The sequence below is a fragment of the Nerophis ophidion genome, linkage group LG10 (assembly GCF_033978795.1).
Source record: "Nerophis ophidion isolate RoL-2023_Sa linkage group LG10, RoL_Noph_v1.0, whole genome shotgun sequence".
NCBI classification, from domain to species: Eukaryota; Metazoa; Chordata; class Actinopteri; order Syngnathiformes; family Syngnathidae; genus Nerophis; species Nerophis ophidion.
In genome coordinates, this window is record NC_084620.1 from 31,451,759 (window position 1) to 31,464,920 (window position 13,162).

Below are 13,162 nucleotides of genomic sequence, written 5' to 3' on the forward strand. Positions count from 1 at the left end.
ACAATGAGTAGATAAGTGTTAGGTGTGTGAATATGTGTAAATAAATGAACACTGAAATTGAAGTATTTATCTTATTTATATATATATATATATATATATATATATATATATATATATATATATATATATATATATATATATACATATATATATATATATATATATGTGTGTATGTATATATATATATATATATATATATAGATATATATATAGTCAGAATTCTCTGAAAGTCAAATATTTCTTATATATATACTGTGTATATGTGTATATATATATATATATATATATATATATATACATACATGTATATATATATATATATGAAATACTAGCTGTAAATATACTCCCCCCTCTTAACCACGCCCCCAACCACGCCCCCACCCCGACCACGCCCCCCCAAATACCCCCCACCTCCTGAAATCGGAGGTCTCAAAGTACTAACACATTCTCCATATTCGTGTTCTCCTCCACACCGTCCACAACGTTTAGCTCATACTCTCGCTGTGTGTCCAAATCTTAGGCAATTATATCACTTTGTAGGCAGTGGAACATACGCTCTGACATAATAGCTCACATAATCTATCGCAATGCGTCTTGGCAATACTTTTTTCTCGAAACGCAACAACAAAGAATCACTTTCTGTTTTTTCCCCCCATCCAAACGCAAACAGTCTCTTAATAGTCACATGTACTCCTTTGATTTACTCCTTTATCTTGCTTTCTATCAATTGACTGAAGGGCCCTTTTATTTCCCTACCACTAACCATTTTTTCCTCCACCGCCCTACAAATCCTCTGCCCCTCTGAGACCTGTCTGAGGTTGTTTATGATTGGACCTTTAGAGGACTTGAATGACGACTGGGTCTGCCGCCCGCGCCCAAAACAACAGCCGCCTGCCCAAGAACTACTGGTCCTTAATGCCCATTCTACACCTGAAGATGCCACAATGCCCATGCCACCACCTTCACTCCTGTGCCCATACCCGCAAGAGACGCAGGGTGCGGCAGGTGGACATGATATGACTCCCGTTGCTGGGCCTACCATTCAAGCATCTATGATTGAACAACCAGCCGCTGAAGATGAACATTACCCAGAGCTCGTGTACTGCAACTAGGGCTGGGCGATATATCGATATACACGATATTTTGCGGGTTTGTCTCTGTGTGATATAGAAAATGACCATATCGTGATATTCGAGTATACGTTTTCATGCAGCTACTATTCGCTGCGGGCATTACATTACAGGCTCTTCTCGTTCTTTCCTGTGTCTCCTTCTCACAGACAACAAGCGCACCTTACATACGTCACATACTGTCACGTCATACGTCACATACGTATAGGCCCTCGACAAGCAGAGAGGTAGGAGCATAGGTAACGTTAGCTGTAATGCTTGCAGAGCCGTGCGAGTGGTAATACGAGAGAAAGAAAGTGCAAATGAAAGAAAAATTAATTCACAAGAAAAACAGCAGGGTGTTCATCGTCCGGTGGTGGTTTGGCTTCAAGCGGGAATACATCGAACGGACAACCGTAATTTGTCAACTGTTGGCCAAAAGCGTTGCTACAAAACATAGCATTACTGCTAATATGTAGCATCATTTGAAAAGTCACCTACAAGAGAATAAAGAGCGATTACTCCGCATGTCAACATCTCCATTTGGTGCCACACGCCCACACCATCAAAATGGCGAGGCAAACATTTCCAGAGCAACACCGTATGAAAAAAATAGTCAACAACAGAATTTAATTACGTCCTTAGTTACCTACCACATAGCAAAGGACGAACACTATTTGATTTCCTATTATGCAGCTCATTTTTATTTGACACTTAAAATGTCTCTGACAATATAGCACTTTCTGTTTTGGAAATGACATGAACGTTTGTGCCATTGCTTAATAATTGTTTAATAAATACAGTTTTGATCAATTGACTTAGTTATGATTTCCCTCTCCGCATGAAAGTTTAAAATGAGCATATATTAATGCAGTATGAACAAGAATGTTTTAATGTAGACACATAGAATCATCATACTGCTGTGATTATATGTATCAAGTGTTAATTCAAGGCCAAGGCAAAATATCAAGATATACATCTTGTATCGCGATATGGCCTAAAAATATCGAGATATTAAAAAAAGGCCATGTCGCCCAGCCCTGACTGCAACATGGACTCTAAACTCCTTGTCGTTGTAATGTCCTCTCTCCTGAAAGTCTCCCAGGGCCTTCAATTGCTGGTAGAGGCTGGTTCGTGTCAAACTTGTCAACATATTGAAGAGTGTCATGAGGTCAAATAACCACAAGAAGATTCAAGGAACTGTAAAGTCCAAGGACATGTTAAGCATTGTCCCAGGATATTCAACTGGAACGAAAATAGCTGATACAAGATACACATCATCTCCTCACTATTGGCTATAGTGCCGACCAACCTGTGGGCCTCTCACAAACATGACGTTGGTTTGAATAAAAATTGCGACCCGGTCGGAATCACACCAAAATCTGACTGAAAGACGACAATATCTGCTCAGACCTGACGCTGAACAGGGCATCGCACTAGTTTTCCAATCATTGGTTGAAATTAGCATCAAGGTTTCACCTCCAGACACAATTAAAAAGATCGGAAAACTATCGACTGGCTTTATACATCTATAAACAACTACATTTGAAAAATATATTATTGTTTATATTCTTCTAAAATTCTGTCTGTGTGTCTGACACTATCAAGAAACATTCAAGCTGTCTCCTAGAAAAAAGAAGCAGAAAGGAGTATGTTTGCAAACTTAGTCGGCTTTAGAAGCATCTCTCCACTGCGTCTTTGGAGAGGACAAGTGAAAGAAACCCATCATTCTACCTCCTTTTTTGCGTAGTTAAAAACAAAAAGAGGGCAAGGGAGGAAAACGTAGAAGCGACCTCAGCTAAATCTAATTAACTCACTCACATTCCAAAAGAAAGAGGGTGGGAACCAACACAACAAATATAATTAAATTTAACCATCTTAAAGTACACAAACTATTTAATTTAGAGTTAAACTGAAGTGTAACCACTTTACGTGTTATTATTCTACTGATTCTGTGCAACAGGATTCTACTGTCCTTAGACCTGACCTGACTATGAGTCCAGTTCACAACATTTCCGACTTTTGACTTAGGAACCCTAAAATAACAACAGGAAGATATCTCTTAATATACTTTGATACTGACATCAGCCCTACATTGTTTGACATCAGAAGTACAAGACTGTCTGCTGTAGCACCCCAATGAAGCAAACAGGTTAATCAATTAACCAATCAATTAATCAATGATTGATAACTGGTTACACAAATCGGAGTGTACCATAGGGGACACGCCGCCTGAGTGATCTCTAACAGAAATTAAAATCTACTTGAGAAAAATTGTAAGTGACTTAGAAAATAAGGCAAGAAAACATGGTAGATGGTATGAGGATGTTGGAGATAGAGAATTAAATTGAAAGTATGTGTGAACATTGCGATGAACTGTGAATGTGACAGCACCTGTATTCCCAAGCTAGGCTAGTGTTGTGTCTTGTATTAACCCTCCACCATGGTTACTTTTCAATAACTCTATTTTTGTTTTCAATTCTTGGATTCTGTGTTATTAATTTACACCTCATTTGGTTTGTACACTTTTATGTTGCGTTCTCCTACGATCCCTAGACTCTGGGCCATCTGGGAACGTAACATAAATTTGGGGCTCGTCAGGGATTTCTTGAATGTGAATTGCCTGTAGTTTGTTTGGCGTACTTGTGTGTGCGCGATAGACCACAATGGCACAAGTATTTGAATTAGATGAGTTTATTTGTAAATCGTCAGAATAATTTGATAGCTGCCGTAAGGCGGAATGAATTTTTATTTGCGGCACACAAATGTCTTTTTGAAAAAGGACATAAAGTCCAAGGTGTGGGACCAGCTAGTTACGCCTGGTGTGTTTTCTCTGTCCTCAGGTGGTACCAGCAGTGATGCGGCAGTGGGTGCTTCTTTCTGTAGTCCTCATTTCAGATGACAAGGCTGTAGGCAGAGTACTACTTACCCTCCCCAAGTTTCAAAGATTTTCGGCAGTCAGTTCCCGGACTATCGGTTTGGTGGAAGGGGCTAGGCTGAAGGTCTGGTTGGCTCGTCTTGAACTTGAGGCAAATGACAGACGGGAGGCACGGGTGTTTGAACATCAGTTGACAATTGCTAAGATTGAGGCTCAGAGCAAGATAAGGCTACGAAAGCTGGAGCTGGAAATGGCTGCTGTGCAGTCAACCACTCAGAGTAATCCCTCACCTATATCAGATACCTATGACATCAGGAGACAAGTGTGTATTCCACAATTTAGGAAAACTGAGGTGGATGCATACTTTAAGATATTTGAAAGGCTTGCCACGGCTCTGCATTGGCCTAAGGAGATTTGGGCAACTTTACCGCAGAGTAAAGTGATCGGTACGGCCTTTGTCTATGGAACAACGTTTTGACTTTGAATTAGTGCCTGAAGCTTACCGACCGAAGTTCAGGGATTATCGAAAAAAACAAGAACAAACATTTGTGGGCTTTACCAGAGAGTTAAGCGTTCGTTTTGACAGATGGTGCAAAGCGAGCAAGGCCACAGATTTTAACTCTCTTCGAGAACTTGTCCTACTAGATTCTTTTAAAAAGCGCGCTCCAGAATGATGTGTGGTGCACCTAAATGAGCAAAAGGTTACCACATTGAGAGATGCATCAGTTTTTTCTGCTGAGTATGTTCTGACAAATACAACTGGGTTTAGGCCATCTCCTGAGAAACCTCCTGTCGCTCCGTCTTTTTCCTAATCACAAGCCAGGGCTCGTGCTAAAGAACAACAGTGCTTTTATTGTCATAGAAAAGGTCAATTGGCAGCAAACTGTCATGCTGCATGGGCCAAACAGAAATATAAGCAGACCATCTTCCAGTTGGAGAAGACGCTAAAAGCCGAGCAGGAAGGTCGGATCCTGGCTGAAAAATATCTGGCTGACGAGAGGAAGAGGAAGAAGATGGAGAAGGCCACGGCTGCCAGGGTGATGGCTGTGGGTGCAACTACAAGAGTGACGTCCAACGATTCACAGCGTGGTCGAATTATAGTGCTGGAGACTGAGTGCAAGAAGCTCACCATGGATATAAAACTCAAAGAGGAGCAGATTCAGGATCTGGAGGGCAAGTGTCAGGAGTTGCCCAAGTACAAGAACAAGAAAGACACAGAGGTGCTGATGTTGGCGCTGTCCGCCATGCGGGAGAAGACGCAGCACTAGGAGAATAGCCTGAGTGCAGAGACCGGGATCAAGCTGGATCTGTTCTCTGCACTGGGAGATGCCAAGAGGCAGCTGGAGATAGCGCAATGCCAGATCCACCAGAGGGAGCAAGAGATGGCAGAGCTCAAGCAAAAGGTTTGATTGAGCAAACCTTCTTTGCTCTGCAGTGCTCCAGTTTGGGCTGCTCCCAACTTTATCCAGCAATTTAAATAGAGGTTGGTCGCATGTGGGGGAAATAATTGTGTACATATATGGACACCTATTTTCAATGTAACCCAAACATAGCGACTTGTTTGAATGAAACATTATGTTCATTCTTGTAGGTGGGCGTGTTACATTCCACATAGTAGTGACTGTCACCCTTGTCGGGTTTTGGACCCCCTCTTTGGCTAGAGTAGGTAGGCAGGTTTTTGGTTTATGCTAATTAAATAGCTTTAGTAAGTAAGCTTACCTTTCTTTTTCAGAGGTGTCTTTTGGTAGGTTTTGTTAATTTCTTTTATTGCACCTTGTGACAGGTTTGTGTCGTGGGGTCTTCAGGACCGAAGGATCACAGCAGGAGTTCAAGTTGACAATTCTTTTTAATCTTTTTACACACAATAGTTCTTCTTTTGTTTGTTCCCAAAAGGATTTTCTTTTCATTTTTAATTTTCACAACAGTTCATCTTCTTCGTTCACTCCCCAAGTCTTTTCAGTCTTAGTTCGTTCACTCACAAACATTTTAACTCGCTCAGTCCTTCCACAACCCTTCTGGCGTCCTCAGCCCCGCCCTGCAGTCACCAACGCTGCTAAATAGAGACAGGTGATTAGATAACTCGTTCCAGCTGAGGTATCCACTCACCTGCCATCTTGCTTCCAGCCGGCTCCTGTGCATGCCATTGCCAGCAGGCGGCGCGTGACCATGCCCCGCCTCCCACAGGCCTCCACCGTCATTTTCAGGCCGGGCACCTGTCCGGCCACGCCGAGTACCCCCCGCCCCCCCCCCCCCCCCATCCCCCCGCCACCCCCAAGAGGGCGAGAGAGGAAGTCTGCCACGGCCATCGGCGCGCCCGGCCTGTGGACCACCCGGAAGTTGTATGGCTGTAATGCAAGGTACCACCGGGTGATCCGTGTGTTTGCATCCTTCATCCGGTGGAGCCATTGAAGCGGTTTGTGGTCCGAACAGAGACTGAAGGCGCGCCCCAGCAGGTAGTAACGGAGGGCTCCGACCGCCCATCGGATGGCGAGGCACTCCCTCTCCACCGTACTGTACCTCGCCTCCCGGTCTGAGAGTTTCCTACTGATGTACAGAATGGGGCGGTCGACACCCTCCACCCGCTGGGACAGCACCCCCCCCAGCCCCCTGCCCGATGCCTCCGCCTGCAGACAAAAGGGGATGGTGAAGTCAGGCATACACAGTACCAGTTTCTCGCAGTGTGCCGTCTTTACCTGCTCGAACGCCCGCTGACACTGCTCCGTCCACTGGAACAGCTCTGGGGCACCCTTTCGGGTGAGGTCAGTTAGTGGGCTGGTTAAGTCCGCGAACCGTGGAATAAAGCGGCGGTAATATCCCGCCAGGCCCAAAAACTGCCTCACCTCTCTTTTTGTCTTGGGGGGTGGACAGGCCGCAATCGCAGCTGTTTTATCTACCTGTGGGCGCACCTGCCCCCCCCACGTGTTACCCCAGGTACTGTACCTCCCTCCGGCCAACCGCACACTTCGCCGGGTTGGCGGTGAGCCCCGCCCGCCTCAGGGACTCGATCACCGCCCCCACCCGCTGCATGTGCTGTTCCCAGCCGCTGCTTTGGATGATGATGTCATCCAAATATGCCGCCGCGTATGCCGCGTGGGGGCGCAGCACCCGGTCCATGAGACGCTGGAACGTGGCGGGGGCACCGAACAAACCAAACGGCAGTGTCACGAACTGGAATAAACCTTCCGGAGTGGAGAAGGCCGTTTTTTCCTTGGACTCTGGTGATAAGGGAATCTGCCAGTAGCCCTTGGTTAAATCCAGTGTGGTGAAAAAGCGAGCAGTGCCTAGCCGATCCAGGAGCTCGTCGACCCAGGGCATTGGGTACGCGTCAAAACGTGACACCTCATTCACCTTGCGGTAATCCACACAGAAGCGTACGGAGCCATCCTTCTTTCCCACCAGAACGATTGGGCTACACCACGCGCTGTGGGATTCTTCTATCATCCCCAGTTCCAGCATGGTCTTTAATTCTTCCCGAACTACTTTGCACTTGTGCTCGGGAAGTCTGTATGGTCGAGTCCGCACTGTAACCCCCGGGCTGGTCTCGATGTGATGTTGGATGAGGTTCGTGCGGCCGGGCCGCGCGGAGAACACATCAGAAAAGCGCTGTTGCAGCGCTGCAACATCCGCTTTCTCTCTGAGCGTGAGGTGATCATCACAGAGGAGGGGAGGGGAAGGGGCAGAGCGCGGGACCTCTGGCCCCAACTCCTCCTCCTCTCTTACTACCGACACCATGGAAACAGGCTCCGCCTCCTTCCATGCTTTCAGCAGATTGAGGTGGTAAATGTGGGTGTCTCCGCCTCGGTCCGAGCGCCGAACCTCATAGTCCACATCCCCCACTTGCCGTGTGACCTCAAAGGGTCCTTGCCATCGCGCAAGTAATTTAGAGCTGGAACTGGGAAGTAACAAAAGGACTTTTTCTCCGGGTGCAAATTTTCGCAGCTGGGTTCCCTGGTTGTACATGCGTTTTTGGCGTTCTTGGGCTTGGAGCAAATTCTCCCGTGATAAGTGCCCCAAAGTGTGTAGTTTTGCTCTCAAGTCCATAACGTACTGGACTTCAGTTTTACTGGAGCTCGGACCTTCCTCCCAGCTTTCTTTAATTATGTCCAGCACTCCACGCGGCTTCCTGCCGTACAACAACTTGAATGGTGTAAAACCTAGGGAGGACTGGGGTACCTCCCGCATCGCAAACATGAGGGGATCCAGCCATTTGTCCCAATTTGGTTTGTCCTTGTGCGTGAACTTACGGATCATGGTTTTTAGCGTTTTGTTCAAGCGTTCCACCAGCCCATCTGTTTGGGGGTGATACACGCTGGTGCGGATCGCTTTGATACCCAGTAATCCGTATAGTTCCTTGACTGTGCGTGACATGAAGGACGTGCCTTGGTCGGTCAGGATCTCTTTCGGGATCCCGAAAGAGATAATTTGAAACAGCGCTTGCGCTACGCTCCTTGCGGAGATGGAACGCAGAGGCACTGCTTCGGGATAGCGCGTTGCGTAATCCACTAGGACTAACACAAAGCGATATCCGCGTGAGCTCGGGTGCAATGGCCCGATGAGGTCCATGCCTATTCTTTCGAATGGGACCTCTATAAGTGGAAATGGGCACAAGGGCGCCTTCGGGACGGCCGCTGGATTTACCAGTTGGCATTCCGGGCAGGCGGCGCACCAGCGGCGCACATCTGCCCGAATGCCCGGCCAATAGAACCGGGCCATTACCTGGTTGAGTGTTTTGTCGTAACCCATATGTCCAGCCATTGGGTTCACATGCGCCGCCTGGAAAACCATTTCCCGGTGGCGTTTCGGCACCAGCAACTGGATGATGTCTTCTCCCGTCTGAGTGTCACGGGTCACTCTATACAGCCTATCTCTCATAATGGAGAAATGCGGGCATACCCGCGCCGCTCCCGGGCGCATTAGCTGACCGTCGATATAGTCGACTTGGTCCCAGGCCGCACGCAAAGTTTCGTCTCGCGACTGCTCGAGAAGAAAATCCTCCGTAGGATGCCAATAGGGGGGCCGGGGGGCGTCCCGCGAAGCCCCCGCCGGTTCCTGCTCAGCAGTGGCGGAAGGCCCCGCCTCGCCACTGAGAACCGCGCGGATACTCCCTTTTCCTACGGTCCGTGAACGCCTCCCCACACATTGCGTTACAAGAAGTGGAAACCCCGGCCAATTTGTCCCTAATATTATGGAAGGCGTAAGGTGCGCACTTACAGCAACCTTCACACTATGCTTTTGTCCCCGATGCCAAATTTCTACTGGAACAATGGGATACATGTGCACATCCCCATGAATACATCTAATTCGCCCCTGTGTTGCCTGCCTCAACGCCCCGGGCCGAACCAAGTTTTGGTGGATCATGGTTTGTTTGCACCCCGAATCCACCATTGCCCGGTATATACTCCCTTGAACCCTTACCGGGACACAGTGCGCCTCCCCTGGATCGGAGGCGGGTGCTGGGGGCTCGACCACCCGTATCACCTTCCCCACCTCCATCAGCGAGCACTCCCTGCGCACGTGACCAGGTTGGCCGCACCCCCAGCACACCGGCCCTGGCGTTCGAGGTGCCATCTGCGGGGGAAGCCCTTGTTGCGCAGCGCCGGAAACCTGGACAGAGGGAGGAATGTTATATACGTTATACACCCGTCTCCCCCCCTCAGTAGTGCTGGAGGATGACGTGGTGTGTGCGTGTGCGTGTGCGTGTGTGTGTGTGTGTGTGTGTGTATGTCCCACACCTGTATTCCCAAGCTAGGCTAGTGTTGTTTTAATGGAGGGACTTCAGCCTGCCAAAGAATCAAAAGTAACAGAGGCTGTTGATTGCTTTACTTTTACGTTTGTCTGGAAATGTGTAACCAAATCCTGGACTCGAGCTTCAGTGCTCCCACACATCCTCTGATTTTAAATCATGGTCTGGTCTTAAATATGTTCATTTGAATGTACGGAGCTTACTACCAAAGATGGACATGGTCAGAATTTGGGTGAATTTAATAGGGGCAGCTGTTGTATTGATAATGTATTGAACTATTACGCCAAGTTTTCCATTTGGCTTAAAAAGTTCATTACAAATAAAGAAATTAACATTAATGGGTATGATTTATACTGCACTGATAGGCCAAAAAAACTATGTGGAATACTCTCTCCTCCGGGTTCCTTGGACCACCAATCATTGACATGACGGTGGCGTTCGTGGCTCTGAACAATGATTTATTTTGTAATGAGAATATCTTTTTCTCCATTGAGCACACAAATTGTTTTCCTTCCAGTGTGTCGTCCGTATCACTTTTGCTCGCACTCCACCACCAACTACCCTCTCCTTCCCGGCTGATGCTTTTTAACAGAGCGACAGGTGATCAGATAAACCGGCCCAGGTGTGTCATCTACGCACTTGTCGCTAATCTTGAAGCCGGTCGACACACACCGCTTCGCTGCAGGTCCGCAGGCCACGCCCCCCACAAAGTATTTATGTAAAATCCAGATTTAATGCTTCAGTTGTTCTTTCCCAGTCAATCAGTAAACAAATGGAATGATGTTGAAATAGTTAAAACACTACATATTACTGTGGTTTGATGTTGCAGGCCTCCATCTGCTTCAAAGGAGCCACTAGAGTCCTTGTAACAGCCTTTAGATAAGGTAAATGACACTGAATTACTTATGGCAGGACTGGTTAAATGCAGCTACTGATGAATTTAAAAGGTTTCATAATTCTGTTAATCTCACCCAGTTGGTCAATTTTCCCACCAGGCACAATCCCAAAATGCCAGATAAATCTACTTTGATTGATTTGATTTGAACTAATGTGCCTCATAGATTCTCTTCCTTGGGTGTATTCTGTAATGATTACAGTGATCATGCATGTTATGGCTGCATGTAGAAATACTAAGATTCTGAAGCGCAAACATCGTATTGTTTGTAGAAGGATTTTTTTTTTAATTTAAATGAACACACTTTTCATCATGTTTTGTCTATTGTGTACTGGGAACATAGCTAGCTATGTGGTCTGAGCTAGCTTGAATATTTTTCAAAGACATTTTTATGCAAATTATTAATAGATACACAGTGAATGCAAGAGAAAATCCCTGGTTTTCTCCAGAACTGGCAGACATCATTCATGAGTGTATAACAAGACATGGAATAAGGCAAGACAAAGTAACTCTGCCAACGATTGGTCATACTTTAGACCGCTTCAAAATCAATGCACTTTGCTTATCAAATAGGCCAAATCAGAATATTTCTGGTCTGTCACAACTGAGAACCTCAACAACCCAAATCAATTTTGTGAGGTGATCAAATCTCTGTCTGTGAAAAAAAACTACGCAACTTTTCCCACATTTGTATTTCAAGAATCAGTGCCAGTTTATGATTGAACTGAAGTCTTGAGTTGTTTTAACCAGCATTTATACCGTACGGTTCTCTATTTGATTCAAAAGGGACAACTTGTTACGTACGCCTGGCATCGTGATGCCGGAGGTCGTCTTTCCAAGATGCGGAGGAATGTCAAAAAGCAGCTTGCATGTAAGAAGAACGTTTTATTCTTAAATGCAGACAAAAATATGCTGCACAGTGCCCACGGCTTCTGATGCCAGTCAAAAACACGAACTGGGAGCAAGAACTATAACGATACTTTGTTGGCTTGGGCGAGAGGACAAACTAAATGGCTCTCTGATTAGTGCAAAGGAGAAGGTGAACATCCTGAACACTAATTAGAGGCAGGTGAAAACAATTTGCCGTCATGGTAACTAAAGCACAAAACAGGGGTGCTGAAACCCAACTTAAACAACAAGTGAATCAACACGTAAACAAACTATGATCCGGGCAACGGATCATCACACAACTATAAATAATCCTTGTACAGCCTGTCCCGTGTTATCTGGAGATCCTTTTAATTTTGCTCCTTTTACTTGTCTTAAAGTGCCTAAACCCCCAAAAACACTGGACCACAGAAAGTCCCCGGACCTGACTTGATTGAGCCTTATTCTTTAAAGCTGGTGTGACAGGATGTAAATGTAGGCACTAATAGAATACAGGGATTATAAATAGCACAGTAAGATCTAGCCATTGTAGTACTGGAGGGCCCAGTAGGGGGCGTGTTGTACTGGGAGCCATACTAGGGGACACCTGACTTCCTCTTTGCAGTCATACTCGTGAGCAGAACAAAGTTGTGTTCATGTATCTGTATACTCCAACATCTCCCTTCTCAGGTACTGTACAAGTGTCTTTATGTAAACCGTTTTTACCCGAGTGTATCTTTATAGTGTTTAAACATGTTTGAAAGGGTATATTTGTATGATATGTGTCTTTTCAGTCAAGGCTTTATAAACGATCAAGCTAATGACACTGCCGATGTCGAATTAATGATTACTCAGTGTATATTTCTGCTGAAATGTATATTTACCAGAGTTTCTGGGACTACTTCAGTGTAGTCTGTTTAGTATTAAAGACGGATAAGTGACTTTTGTTACTAAAGCAGTATAGGCCTACTGAATTTGGGTGAATTTCTGTATTTACTTATTGAGACATCTTCCACTACTGTTACACTATGTCTATTAATGCAAATAAGTAGAGAATCTACTCGATTGTTATTTGAGTGTATATTTGTATAATAATACTGCAGCGCAGTGCATCAATATTTGTGTCAATACTGTGTAATTGTACATGTTTTGTATTTGCTTTATTACTGGCAGCCATTACAGACGTGAGCAGAACAAAGTTTCTGCGTACGTGTTTACTCTTAACATCTCCCTTCTGAGGGTGATTTACCTGGCAGCTGATTGTTTAACAGAGCCACTTTCAATTATTTTTAATCTGTCAGTTAAAGACAAAAAAATGCCATCAGTTTGGAAATCTGCTTTTGATCCAGCAGTTGATTCTAATTATAGGCCAATATCAAATGTATGTGTCTTATCAAAAATTCTGGAATCTCTTGTTTGTGTTCAGTCAAATGAGTTCCTCTATTCAAATACTGTCAAGGCGTGGTCTCCAACCCTCATTTCTCTCGCAGCATGATCCTCCAACATTCTGTCTGGCAGCATGCCAGGACACGCCCCCGCACGTGCCGAACGCTTCACGCCCACGCTTTGCCGCAGCTGCAGATTGTCAGCGATCAGCGCACCTGGCAGCAATCACGAGGACAGCATAAAGACCAGTCACTCCTTGGAACCTACGCCAGACGGTCGTTAAC